The sequence below is a fragment of the Oryctolagus cuniculus genome, chromosome 1, assembly GCF_964237555.1.
Source record: "Oryctolagus cuniculus chromosome 1, mOryCun1.1, whole genome shotgun sequence".
Classification (NCBI taxonomy): Eukaryota; Metazoa; Chordata; class Mammalia; order Lagomorpha; family Leporidae; genus Oryctolagus; species Oryctolagus cuniculus.
Window position 1 is genome coordinate 96,227,010 of NC_091432.1, and position 15,458 is coordinate 96,242,467.

Consider the following 15,458-nt stretch of genomic DNA (forward strand, 5'->3'; position numbering starts at 1 on the left):
GTTGGTGGTAACTTACATTTGAACAAGCATTGTGGAAAAAATGTGGATATCCTCATAGAATTAAAAACTGAACTACCATATAATCCAGGAATCCCACCCCTGGCTATATATCCAAATGGAATGAAATTATTCTGTTGAAGAGACTTCTGCACCCCATATTTGTTCAAGCACTCTTCACAGTAGCCAAGAAATGGAACTATCCTAAGTGTCCATCAACTGACAAATAGATGAAGAAATGTGGTTCATATGCACAAAGAAATACTATTCACCTATTAAAAATGAGGGGATCCTGTCATTTGCAACAGCATGGATGAAACCACAGGTCACTATGATATGTGAAATAGGCCAGGTACAGAAATGTGTGTTTTACATGAACTCATTCATATGTGGAATCTGAAAGAGTGGATCTCATAGAATGGTGGGTACCAGAGGCTGAAGAAAGCTCCTGAGAAATTTTTTTTAAAAAACTTAAAAGTTGAAATTTTAAGAGAATTATAAAACTTCATGACATATTGATGAACAGGCATTACCAATACAAGGAAAAGGAAGCCATTGAAAAGAAAGAATTCAGAGTTCAGAAGCATCAATACTTTCACATCTCCTAATGTAAGATGAAAGAACTTGGGGCTGGCGCCATGGCTCACTTGGTTAATCCTCTGCCTGTGGTGCAGGCATCCCATAAGGGTGCTGGGTTCTAGTCCAGGTTGCTCCTCTTCCAGTCCAGCTCTTTGCTGTGGCCCAGGAAGGCAGTGGAGGATGGCCCAAGTGCTTGGGCCCTGTACCCACGTGGGAGACCAGGAAGAAGCACCTGGCTCCTGGCTTCGGATTGGCACAGCACTGGCCATGGTGGCCATTTGGGGGGTGAACCAATGGAAGGAAGACTTTTCTCTGTGTCTCTCTCTCTGTCTATAACTCTACCTGTCAAATAAACAAAAAATGAAAGAACTGTGTTGTAGAGGAAAATTATTGTTGTTAATATATTGTAGGAAGCAGACATACCCCTACTCAAAGATGTTCACATCTTAATTCCTGCAATTTGGGAATGTAGTGGATACTACCTAAGTGTCCACAGTGAGGTCATAGCCTCTTGAATATTGGACACGGCTGAGGTCCTGCTTCTGCCTAAGCAGGCCTTGTGAAGGCCTATCTTCCTAAATGGAATGAGGTTGCAGCAAGCAAAAGGTTTGGGTAATTGTTAGATACTGCTTTTAGGAAAACTCCTTATACTCCAAGGACATGGAAGATGAGCCAGGAGCAACATGACCCAGTAGCAACTTGAACTTTTGCTTCCCACCATAAATATGTCACACGACACTTACCTCCCTTGCTTGTGCCTACTTGTTATTCTTTTTACAATGATGAGCCTGGCTGCACATTCATAGTTGTATGCTACCAGTTGAACCCTAGACTAAATAATAAAAAGTGCCAGCTGGAACTATCTGGTGGCACGCTTCTGGTGAACGCTCCCATGTCCCGGCTCATCATTTGAAACTCCACCAAAAAGACGTCACAATGTACACGTTACTCTGAAGTTGTGATTAAACTCAAGATTTTGAGATGGCATCTTCCTGTTTTATCTGTATTGGTCCAATGTAGTCACAGGGTCCTCATAAGAGGGATAGAAGCCTCAGAGTCAGTAAAGGAGCTGTGATGTCAGAAGCACAGGCAGAGATACCAGGAACGGGACAGGAACGAAACAGTGCAGGTGACCTCCTAAAGCTAGAAAAGACATGGATTCTACACCTAGACACCCATAAAAAACAGGCTGTACTGTTCCACATAGAATTCTGACGGTCTTTACTATGAGACTATAAGTGTGTTGTATTTACTGACGTTTTTGAATTTCTGAATTTCACAAGATTCATACACCTAATGGTAAAACTATAAAAATCATGAGCTCTCTCTCTCTCTCTTTCCTGCTCTTTTATGCCACAGCAACAGATCAAAACACTACAGTACAACAGCTAAAGGGTTGACCTACTTTGCAAATTGTGAAACAACAGAAGCAGATCAGTAAGCATAATTATGAGCAGTAATATGGCATATGAGGCCCATCATTAATTAAACAGAACTTTACCTCCATTGTTATTACCTGTTAAAACTTGGGTGCTAATGTTATCCTTGGAGTAAAATTTTAAAGGTGAATTTAATTTCTTAAAATAATAAGTTCCTAATTTCTTAAAAAATAAATTTATGTTGAACTATTCAATATCATCATTTTTTTCTTCCATGTAAGTTTTCTGAGTTTGAGTTTTTGAAGAAATATGTGTACTTCAAAGAAGTCAATAAAATTGTTTAACATCTTTTCAAAAATTAAGCATAGATATATCCTATTATTTAGCATCCCAGTACTGGGTATACATCCAAAGGAAATGAAATCAGTTTGTCGAAGATATAAGTGTGCTCCTTTGTTTATTGAGGCATTATGCATAGTGGCCAAGATATGGAATCAATCTAAGTGTCCATCAACTGGTGAATGGACAAAGAAAATGTGACAAATATACATAATGACTATTGAGTCATTACAAAAGGTTGAAATCCTGAAATTTGCAGCCACATGAGTGAGTTTAAGAACAAATAAGGGGGCCGGCGCCGCGGCTCACTAGGCTAATCCTCCGCCTAGCGGCGCCGGCACACCGGGTTCTAGTCCCGGTCGGGGCGCCGGATTCTGTCCCGGTTGCCCCTCTTCCAGGCCAGCCCTCTGCTGTGGCCAGGGAGTGCAGTGGAGGATGGCCCAGGTGCTTGGGCCCTGCACCCCATGGGAGACCAGGAAAAGCACCTGGCTCCTGGCTCCTGCCATCGGATCAGCGCGGTGCGCAGGCCGCAGCGCGCCGGCCGCGGCGGCCATTGGAGGGTGAACCAATGGCAAAGGAAGACCTTTCTCTCTGTCTCTCTCTCTCACTGTCCACTCTGCCTGTCAAAAAAAAAAAAAAATTAAAAAAAAAAAAAGAACAAATAAGGTAAGCACAGAAAGGCAGTTACCACATGATTTCACTCACATATAGACTAAAAAGTTTGATCTGGCAGAAGCTGAAAATAGAACAGTGGTTACCAGAGGATGGGAGAGGAGGGAAATGGGGAAATGCTGGCCTGTGGGTACAATGTTACAGTTAGAAAGGAGGAGCAACCTCTGTGTTCTGTTACACAGTAGAGGGAATGATAATATATTGTGGCACCTGCATCAGAGTGCAGGTGTGAGTCCTGGCTGCTGCATGTCCATTCCAGTCTCAGCTAATTTGCCTAAGAAGGCAGAGAAAAGTGGCCCAAGTGCTGGGCAACTGCTACCCAGGTAGGAGACCAGAATGGGGTTCCAGATTTTGGCTTCAGCCTGGGTCAGTGTTGGCCATTGCAGCCATTTGGGGAGTGAACGAGCTAATGGAAGATATTCTCTCTCTCTCTCTCTCACTCACTGCCTCTATTTCCATCTCTATCTCTACCTGCATTCCACATCACTCTTCCTTTCAAATAAATCAATTAATCTTTACAAATAAAAAGAATATATTTTGTATACATAGTATAGTTAGGAAAGGCTTTTAATTTTCTCATCACAAATTATAAATATTTAAGGTGATGGATATGCTAATTTGTCTATTTTTATCATTATACTGTATACATGTATCACATATATTCCATAAATACAAATGTGTACTTGTATGTTAATTAAAAAAAACAAGTAAAAATGATAAAAATATGTATCCAGCAATCCCTAAGAACTTGCTAGGTAATGCAGAAACTTTAGGCCCAGCCCAGCCCCAATCAATCAGAATCTAATTTTAAACAAGATTCGTTAGTGATTCTCCCATTAAAAGTTCACAACCGAATGTCAAGATTTTCACTTGCAGAATTTGGGAAGATATCTAAAGATTTTTTTAAATTTGCAGTCTGACCTAAGTTGATTAAATGGAAGAAAGGAACTAGAGAATCTTTCCATTAGTAACTTTGTCATTGACCTGCCATTTTTTATTAAAAATGACTATTCTTGAAATCGATCTTTTGCACGAGGGCAAGGTAATTCTTGGGCTCATAGCTAGTGTACTGGTTGAGCAGCATTAACTCTATAAGAAATATTTGTGCTTATTTCTTCCTTGCAAGAAGCAGAAGCTGTTTACTGCAATGGATCTCTAAGAGTAATGTCAGGCAATGCAGTTGAAGCAAACTGCATCACTGGCCCAGCGCCTTCCGGGATGAATGCCCAGATCAATAGGTAGGTAACACAATTGCCACTTAACAAATTGTATCCGAGTTTCCCCAAGATGGAATAACCAAGATTTCATTGTTGTGATAGACACTATATTGTGAATGAATGGCACCCAAGTGTCCCAAGCTTAGGGGAAGTTGTCAGAGAAATTTAGTAATGTGTACCGATAAGGATATTTTTCTTATTATTTAACTGTCATATAGTGATTCCTTTCTAGTTTTCATCTCAAAGGAATTGGTTTGCATTATGTCTTGCTTAGCATCCCTACAGAGCTGAACCAATAACTAAAGTTCCTTTGAAGTTAATGGTTGCTCTGTGCTCAGATTAGCCCTATAGGATTCCTCTGGTAAAGCAAGAAACAGGTCTTTTATTTATATTGGTGTTTATGTAATCACAGAGGATACAAAGATTACTCAGCAGGATGGCTCTTAAAGCAGTAGGGATATATGAAGGGTCAGCTCTGCAACTCTGCTTTTAGATTTTTTTTTCTTCCTCCCTCCCTCCTTTCCTTCCTTCCTTACTTTCTTCCTTCCTTCCTTCCTTCCTTCCATTCTCTCTCTCTCTTTCTTTTCCTTCCTTCCTTCCTTCCTTCCTTCCTTCCTTCCTTCCTTCCTTCCTTCCTTCTTTCCTTCTTTCCTTCTTTCCTTCCTCAGTGTTAGCAACACATTCTTAGAAACCAAAAACCAACTGTAATTGAGCATTGGACAAATAGCCATGAGGCTTGCACACTAGAACCAACCCTGGTGCTTATTAGCTTTGTATCTTTGAGGAAATCACATCACCTCTCTGGCATTTAAGACAACAGGATTAGATCATTTCTAAAGACATTTCCAGAGGAAATTTCTATGATTCAAGACATTAATTTGAAATGAACTGTTTTACAGGGAAAAGACATCAGGAAAAGTTTCTGGTGCTCAGGGAGTCTGTGGAACTACAATTTCAGTTCCATATAAAATCATTTGCTTGCCTGTGTGCATTCACAGAGAGAGTCCATGACGTTCATGCAATTCTTGGATGAGTTTGTGACTCTGAAGGCACAGAACGAACACAAGAGGAATGCAAATCAAGAGTAAAGAACAACTGTTGGAAAGGAAGCTTAATTTGACCCATATTTTATTTCTTATTGATAAAGTATTTTAGCATATATTTCTATAATTTTAATAATTGTTTACATCTTCTAATATCACAAACATATACACTGCACACATTCACACCTGAGATAATTCATCCTGTGCTTGGATCATTCTGTAAATTGCTTTTTATTAGAACCAGTGTAAAAAATATTGCTTCAGAGACAACAGAACAGTCTTGAAAAATGAGAGAAATACGTGAACCACAATCAGCTTCTGCAAGAGAACTCATGTATATTGTCAATGATAGCAAAATTAATATGGGAACAAAGAATTTTAAAGGGATAATTTTCTATAGCTGAAGTATCTTGACAATTGCTTTAGATGTATTTCTTTCATATTCTTTCAAAATGGAATTCTGTCAAATGCCACATATGTTCTTGAAGAAACTGTGATTTTCCATAGTGAAATCTGTTTACCCCATCAGTTGAGGGGCAATATTTGCCTGCAAAATGTCTATTCAGGTTAGTTTGCTTTTCATATGCATTTCTACATATTATTATCTGAGATCAGAGTCAGTTCTGTGAATAATTTTTTGAGATACATATTTATTTTGAATGTGTTAGTCACATTTCAAATAAAAATTTCAGCAAAAATGTAAGTGTCACTAGCATTGTGTAAAATCCTGTCTTTCTAGGTTTGCTGTTTTAAGCTGTATTTTACTTGGGTAATAAGTAGAGAAATTTCATGCTTTCAATAAACATTGTCTTGTTGCTTTATTTTTAAACTACATCTTGAAACTTAGATGAAACAGATGGAAGTTTCATTGCTTAATGCCTCTTTTCTTCAGGGAAAAACCCGAGAATCAGTCTTGACAATGAACTTAAAAAATCTTCCAGAAAATCTCATTTTTTTCTTGAGCAATTCAATCATGTACACAGATGAGTTTTATAAAACAGTATTTTTTTTTATCTGCTCCTACTCCTCCTCCTCATTTTCTCTGATACAAAAGCAAGCCCTTACTATCTCACAATGCCTAATGATTCCTTTGTTTAAGATTTTATTTATTTAGTTTATGTGAAAGGCAGAGTTACAGAGGGGAGAGACAGACAGATCTTCCATACAGTGCTTCATTCCCCAATGACCTCAACAGCCAGGGCTGGGCCAGACCAAAGCCTGGAGCCAGGAGCTTCTTCCAGGTCTCCAATGAGACACCTTGGGTGCAGGGGCCCAAGCACTTGGCCCATTTGCTGCTGCTATCCTATGTGCATTATTAGCAAAGAATTAGATCAGAAGTGGAGCAGCCAGGGCTTGAACTGCTACCAGATGGGATGCTGGTGCTACAGGCAGTGGCTTAACCTGCTACACCACTAAATGATTCTTCTGATCTAAATACTGAGACAGAGAGAGAGTTTTTCCCAATGTCTCAACCAGTTTTACTACATAGAATCCAGTTTCCTAACTCCCAGAAAACCATGAATAGGACTATGGAAGGAAACCATGCTAGTGAGGGATTGGGAACCCCAGTGCTGACTGCTCTGGATCAAATGTGATTATAAACCCACACAGTCTCAGAAACAGAAATAGAATCCTGACTACCTCACTACCTCAGCTAAATCAGGTTCATCACCAAGTTGTTACTCTGTGGACCAAGAAGAGGTTAGAATCTTTTCTGGCTAGTTCAATTTAAAATTTCAACATTGGAGCTGATTTTTTTGGCTGATAATGAAAATACTGGCACATTTCCTGGCTGATATAGTTGTCCGTAAATAATTAAAGTTGTATTCTAGTCTGTTCGGAAAGTACACAATGTTGGAACCTATAGCAAGTGTAATAGCTATTGGTAGAGCTTTCTACTCTCTCATAAGAAATGGGCCAGTTAGAGGCATATCACTGCAAGTTTGGGCTGCTAATATCCCAATATTAAATTGTGCATAACACACTTTAATGTATAACGTCCAAGAAAAATATATCCTTACTCACTTTCAAGGCTATTTCTCTTTATAAATATTTAATTAGCTGTTGAACTAATGACTTCAATAACTATTTGATTAATTCACATATCTAATGGATTTAACAAGAGTTACCTCTCATTTTCTGGATATCTGTTTATTTTTGTTTATCATAGAACAGAACAAGAATCCTACAATCATTGAGATTCAAGTTTTAAGATTTAATTTATTCTTTTTTTAGGGGCAGGAGAAGACCGGGGAATAGGCATGACTTAAGTAATGAAAATAAAGCACCATGCGTTCTGTGATAAACATTGAACAGGCACTCCTCCTTCTGGATGACCTTTTCTCTGTAAAACTATTTGCTTGATTGAATTCCACTCAACCTTCTCAAGGTAAATGTCATTTTCTCAGCAGAGCCTCTACCTACATCGGACAGCCCTGTAACAGACTTCGTGCAACCTATATTTTTTTTGTTTGTGGCAGTTAACATGTTGATATTTATATCATCATATATGTGGGATTTTTATAACTTTTTTTTCTCCACTAGACTGTAAATCTTATTAAGAGCAGGAACCTTACCTCTTTTTGTATTACATCCTAATGCCTTATACTGTGTTTGGAAAAAGCAGCTTATGTAATGTGTGTTCCAACTCATTTATCTACCCCCAAAACATCTCTGTAGGAAGTACCACAATACTTCCAGTTTTGCAGTTGGACAAACTAAGATAAAGAGAAGTTAAATAACTTCTAGGAAGTTGTACAACAGAAAAGGGTATAAGCCTGGGTTTACTTCCAGCATTTTCCCCAGATTTTATGCTCTTAACCATTTTGTTGTACTGGCTTTATATATAAAACTTTATTAAGTGAATAAATGAATGAATTAATGAGCTAAACAAATAAATACCAAAATGTCTAAATTACTTCAGCAGCCTTGCATGCCTTTTGAAGCTGTTAAAAATGAGAGAAGGAGGGACGTGGTGTATGATGTTGGATGAGAAAGATGGAGGCGCAGGAAAGTAGGTTACGCTAAGAAACTGCGTGGGTGAAATTCTGGAGACAGATGAGTACAGAAAATTCTGGAAGTGAGTGGGAGTTCATTCTATCTGGCACGCATGCCAAGTATGAGAAGTATCTTGGAAATATGTGAAACTGTAGATTCAGGCAGGGTCTAATTCATGGAAGGCTTTGTAAATACTTTTAAGGGAGATTAATGAGATTTGACTAAATGTCTTGAAAGGGGAGAATGACACCATAAGATTTACAGTTTGAGAAGACTGCTATTTACAGGGTAGAAAGACATTTTAAGGAAACAAGACTAGAAATACAACAAAGAAACAAGTCACTGCAGTGCTTGAAATGAAGAATTTGGTGGTCTAGACTGGAGTGATAGCAGTAGGGATGGAGAGACTCGTATGGATGAAAGCCCTGTTAAAGACTTGGAGGTAACAGAATTTGGTGACAGGATACAATCACCTAAGGGAGAAGCAAGCATTGCCAGTTATTGAAATAGGAATTTGAAGTAGAGAAAAGGGCAGAAAAGCTTAGTGCAGAGTTTGAGGTGCTAGTATAATATTCCAATGACATTATTATCAGTTTAATTAGTTTATCTTGAGCTTACAGAATAGATATAGGGTGGAATTATAAATCTGATGTAGTTTAAGTAGCAACTGAAGCAGGGAGCACAAGAAGAGAGTGAGGAATTATGGTAATAGACGGTTCAGGACTTTTGCAAGTGAACTACAAGTTTGTTAATATTTCTTAGCCTCAGGTTCCCATGCTGCAAAAATATGAATGCATAGAATGCACTTCATAGTATTAATGTTAGATTATTAAGAAAGAGCTATGAAAGCCTGTGGTGTATGGGTACATTCATTAAGGGTTAGTTCTTTTCTTCTGCTTCTACATATTTAATAAGGTTTACTTTTTAAAAGAGTTTTCTTTTCCTAGAAAAGAAAGATAAAATTTAAGGGTGGTTTTAAAAAAGTAGAATATACAAATAAAGAATTAGTGTGTCTACATAATGGTTCAGTGAATCTATTTCACTTTTAATTTGACTACATATATCTTAAATTTATATTTTCTTTTAAATTGATCCTTATTCATTTATTTTTCTTATGATTCTCTATTTCCCCAGAATTATTATAAACAAAGCAATTGCTAACTATCCATCAGTGAATGGATGCTAAACTTATAAGAATTGTGATAGGAGTTAGCAAGATAAAGACATAATTCTATATCACAATTAAATTATTTAAAAATTAATTTGAAAGGCAGAGGGATACAAAGAAATACAGATCTTGATACACCTCTCTCTCTTCCTCTCTCTCTCTCTCTCATCAATTAGTTTAGTTCCCCAAATGCCACAACAGCTGAGGCTGGGCTAGGTCTAAGTCCGGATCCTGGCATTAGATCTAGGTCTCCCAAGTGGATGGTCCCTACCAACCTAAGTACGTGGGCCATCTTCTGTTCCTTCCCAAGTACAATAGCAGGAAGTGGATTGGAAGAAGAGGTAGGACTCCAACCCAGGTATTCCAAGTGGTGGCTTAACATCTGCCTTGATCCTTATTTATTCATAACACACACATATAAGATAGAATACTAAAATTTAGAAACAAAACCAAAAGCAAAGAAATATTACCAATTAAATAGTCTTGTCTGCAACAATTGGGACCCGAAGTGTTTCAGATACTGGAGGTTTCAAAATTGGAATATTGCTGTAGAATTTACTTTTTGTGTATCATAATCTGTAAACCCCAAATTAGAAACTTTTTACTTACCATACCAGCACTCAAATGTTACATATTTTATATTTTCATTTTGGGGTGTTAAACCTATACTATAAACTCACTTTGGCTCTCTCTCAACTGTCCCTGTTACATGTATGCTTTCTGTATCGAAAATATATTCAATTTTTTCTGGATTGGCAGAAATATTGGGATGAAAATTATGAGTAGGATGCAAATGTTGGTGGTGTAGGAGAAAGAAATCATCTCTCTTGATTATGAGGTTTGAGAAATGTTGGAATGGATGCTAAAAGTGAAAAATAAAAGTTTAGATTTGTTTCATTTGATTTTCCAAGATAATAATATCAAGTCAGCTAATAAATATGGAACTTAAAATGAACCATAGACAATTAAAAAGTTTAATTATCACAAACCCAGGCCCAAGATATTTAGCACTGCTTATATGTTTATAAAGATTTAATAGGATCTTTGATCAGGTAAGTATATTGCACTTTTCCCCTACAAGATTTGGTAGGCAAATGACAAGCTGGTTACTATGTTAGTAAGTTTTCTGCATACACACAAACCACAAATTGCTGCTTCTTAATTCATTCTAAGGATTTGTTTTATGCAACTCAAACTCAGGAGTTATATTAGCAAGCTAAACTGAAATTATTAGACACATTATGACTGTAATCCATCAGCTTCTGGTTTAGTAAAAATTGTCATTTTTCTAAAATGCTTGACCATAATGGAAAATGACTGCATAATTTTTCTTAAATCTTTCTTCAATTCATTGGACAGAAATTGTTTTATCCTTTTCTGTCCATTTCTGGGTAGTTCAGAAAAAAGTCATACAGAAATTCATGCAAAGTTGGAAAATATCAAGTACATTTAATATTGTGTTTGATGGTTGATAAACTGATTCCTTGATGAAATTTCATTGTGTTTCTTTCAATGTGAAGGTTTTTTTTTTACTAACATTAATATGTAGATGTTTATTAAATAGATCACCATTGTGATTTCTTTGTAATAAAGATGGATTTTAGATCCCAAATTCCCTATTCCTACTGAGTCACCAGGTGATCCTTTCCTGCTGTCTTTTTCACAGATATCACAACACTTCTCAGGCTTTGTCCCCTGAGGAGGGACCAGGGATCATAATGGAATGTCTTAAATGATTCTGTATTGGCTCTATAACCCTCCCCCTTCACCAATTTCTCTCATCTCCTAAAACACTCTAAAATAAACACTTCCCTGTCCCCAAGAAGCTCAAAAACCAACCAAGTAAGACACATATACAACCAAATATGAAATGCAACTGCTCTGAGCATGACATTTAAAACAAAAGTGTATTTGTATCCTGGAGGAAAACTTGTTTGACTTTACAGAAGATGTGGGGATGCCTGGATACTGAGGATATCATTTGTGTTGAACCTTGAGGAATGAGGGACCATTAGAAAATTCAATTCAAATGGCAGCTCAAGCAGAAACTTCAAGAAAGAAAAGGAGGCCCTGGTGCTATGGTGTAATAGGCTAAGCCTCTGCCTTCGGCACCAGCATCCCATATTCGCACTAGTTCATGTCCTAGCTGTTCCTCCTCTGATCCAGCTCTCTGCTTATGGTCTGGAAAAGAAGTGGAAGATGGCCCAAATCCTGTATGAGAGACTGAAAGAAGCTCCTGGCCCCTGGCTTCAGATTGGCCAAGCTCTGGCTGCTGTGGCCATTTTGTTGGGTGAACCAGAGGATGGAAGACCTCTCTCTCTGTCTATACCTCTCTGTGTAACTCTGTCTCTCAATTAAATAAATAAATCTTGAAAGGAAGGAAGGGAGGGAGAGAGGGAGAGAAAGAGGGAGGGAGGGAGGGAGGGAGGAAGGGAAAGAGGGAAAGAAGGAAGGAAGGGAGGGAGAGAGGGAGGGAGGGCACAAGCAGGAAGAGGGCAACAAGCATATTGGTGTGTTTAGAACAGAGAATTTCTCTTTTGATTTCTTCTATGGCCCATTGTTCATTCAGAAACATGCTGTTCATTCTCCATGTATTTGCATATGCTATAGAGATTCTTGAGTTCTTAATTTCCAGCTTCATTGTGTTGTGGTCTGAGAAAATGCATGGATTGATTTTGATTCTTTTAAATTTGCTGAGACTCACATAATGGCCTAGCATATAGTCAATCCTAGAGAAAGATCCATGCATTAGAGAAAAAAAATGTGTACTCTGTGGCTGTATGGTGAAAGTCTCTGTAGATATCTGCTAGGTCTATTGTCTATGGTATCGATTGAAAGGGAGGGAATCCTCCAAAATTCTTTCTGTGAAGCCAGCATTACCTTAATTCCTAAACTCAGAAAAGATGCAACAGAGAAAGAGAACTGCAAACCAATTTCCACAATGAACATAGATGCAAAAATCCACAGCAAAATTCTGGCCAATTGAATCCAACAACACATCAGAAAGATCATTCACCCAGACCAAGTGGGATTTATTCCTGGTATGCAGGAATGGTTCAACATTCGCAAATCAATCAATCACCCTTTAATGATGAAAACTCTAAGCAATTTGGGTATAAAAGGAACATTCCTCAAAACAATCAAGGCAATTTATGACACACCCATGGCCAGCATCTTATTGTATGGGTAAAAGTTGGAAGCATTCCCACTAAGATCCTATACCAGACAGGGATGCCCATTTTCATCACTGCTATTCAGTGTAGTCCTGGAAGTTTCAGCCAGAGCCATTAGGCAAGAAAAAGAAATCAAAGGGATACAAATTGGGAACAAGGAACTCAAATTATCCCTACTTGCAGATGGCATGATTTTATATATATAGGGGATCCAAAAGACTCCACTAAGAGAATATTAGACCTCATAGAAGAGTTTGGCAAAGTAGCAGGATATTAATTCAATACACAGGCAATGCCATGGCTGAGAATTTCTAATATTAATCCCATTCACAATAGCGACAAAAAAATACCTTGTATTTATTTAACCAAGGATGTCAAAGATCTCTACAATGAGAATTATAAAACATTAAAGAAATAGAAGAAGATACAAAAAATTGAAAAATCTTCCATACTCATAGATTAGAAGATTCAATATAATCAAAATGTCCATTCTCTCAAAAGCATTTTATAATTCAATGTGATACCAATCAAAATACCAAAGACATTCTTCTCAGATCTAGAAAAACCAATGCTGAAATTTATATGTAGCCACAGGAGAATGTAAATAGCTAAAACAATGTTATACGACTGGCGCCTTGGCTCACTAGGCTAATCCTCCGCATTGCAGTGCCAGCACACCGGGTTCTAGTCCCAGTTAGGGTGCCGGATTCTGTCCTGGTTGCCCCTCTTCCAGGCCAGCTCTCTGCTGTGGCCAGGGAGTGCAGTGGAGGATGGCCCAAATGCTTGGGCCCTGCACCCCATGGGATACCAGGATAAGTACCTGGCTCCTGCCATCGGATCAGCGTAGTGCGCCGGCCGCAGCGTGCCGGCCGCGGCAGCCATTGGAGGGTGAACCAATGGCAAAGGAAGACCTTTCTTTCTTTCTCTCTCTCTCTCACTGTCCACTCTGCCTGTCAAAAAAAAAAAAAAATTGTTATACAACAAAAACAAAGCCAGAGGCACCACAATACCAGATTTTGAGACATATTACAAGACAGTTAGCAAAACAGCCTGATACTGGTACGAAAATAGGTGGATAGACCAATGGAACAGAATAGAAACCCCAGAAATCAATCCAAACATTTATAACCAACTTATATTTGACCAAGCAGCTAAAACCAATTCCTGGAGCAAGGACAGTCTCGTCAACAAATGGTGCTGGGAAAACTGGATTTCCACACGCAGAAGTATGAAGCAATACCTCTACCTTACAACTTACACAAAAAACCCCTCAACGTGGATTAAAGATCTAAATCTATGACCTGATACCATCAAATTAATTGAGAATATTGGGGAAACCATGCATGACACTGGCATAGGCAAAGAATTCCTGTAAAAGACCCCATAGGCACAGGCAGTCAATGCCAAAATAAACAAATGGGATTACTTCAGATTGAGAAGCTTCCATAAGGCAAAAAAAACAGGGAATTGAAATGACCACCAACAGAATGGGAGAAATTATTTACAAACTACACAACTGATAAAGGATTAATGATCACAATCTACAAAGAGATTAAGAATCTCCACAACAACAAAACTAAAAACCCAGTTAAGAAATGAGCAAAGGACTTAAACAGACATTTTTCAAAAGAGGAAATCCAAATGGCCAACAGGCACATGAAAAAATGTTCAGGATCACTAGCCATCAGGGAAATGCAAATCAAAACTATAATGAGGTTTTACCTCACTACAGTTAGAATGGCTCTCATACTGAAATCAACAGACAACAAATGCTGGAGAGGATGTGGAGAAAAGGGCACCCTAACCTACTGTTTGTGGGAATGTAAACTGGTAAAGCCACTAAGGAAGACAGTTTTGAGGTACCTCAAAAATATGAATATAGACATACCGTATGTTCCAACCATCCTACGCATGGGAATTTACCCAAGGAGAATGAAATCAGTAAACAGAAGTGTCCTCTGCCCCTCCACATTTATTGCAGCTCAATTCACAATAGCTAAGACATTGAATCAAGCTAAATGCCCACCAACCAAAGACTGGATAAAGAAATCATGGGAAATATACACTATAGAATACTACACAGCAGTAAAAAATGAAATTCAATCATTTGCAATAAAATGGATCAATCTGGAAAACTTCATACTTAGTGAAATAAGCCAGTCCAAAAGGGACAAATACTCTATGTTCTCCCTGATCTGTGAGAACTAATGGCACACTTAAAATGAAAGCTGTAGAAGTGAAATTGACACTTGGAAAACAATGGCTTGAACAGCCCTTCTCTTGACTGTCAAGGAATGGCTTTTATTTTTATTATTTTCTTTTCTCTTCTTCATGCTATATGTTGAATTCTTTACTTAACGTATAGTTAATCATATATATTTTATATATATATATATATATAAAGTCAATTGAAAATAGATCTCAGTAAAAAGTAAGAAAGGGAATAAGAGAGGGGGAAGGAAGTTTCTAACTGTAAAGCTGTAAAATGCCATCTTAATTGTTAAAGTGATCATAGTAAGTGTTAAAGTGAACATATAGATAGGATTAAGTGTTAAAGGGACTACATAAATGGCATCAAGTTCCTGGTAGTAACAATAGACAGAATTAAAAGGAGGGGAGGGAATGTCCAACATGGGAAGCAGTCCACACAGCAGACTCATAGAATGACAATTGCTTTAAGTAACACTCTGACCTCAGAATCAGCCCTTAAGGCATTCAGAAGTGGCTGAAAAGCCCAGGAGAACAATGCAGGCATGGAAAGCAATGCAGGCATGGAAAATACCTTACATGAAGGATCTCTGTGAATGAGACCCAAGTGAAAAGAAGGGGCCACCAAAGAAGAATGTACTTTTCTCTGAGGGCAGGAGATAACTTCTACTATGCTTATGGCCTTG

General features: G+C 38.1%; 1 long non-coding RNA gene across 1 annotated transcript in view; it reads left to right on the top strand.

Annotated features, from left to right (window-relative positions):
• The window catches only part of LOC138850525 (uncharacterized), a 73,505-nt gene that overhangs the window by 16,148 nt on the left and 41,899 nt on the right, over positions 1–15,458 (top strand). The window contains exon 2 of the long non-coding RNA XR_011390355.1: positions 7,462–7,615. This is a non-coding gene — a long non-coding RNA (uncharacterized lncRNA). The remainder of the gene's footprint in view (positions 1–7,461; positions 7,616–15,458) is intronic.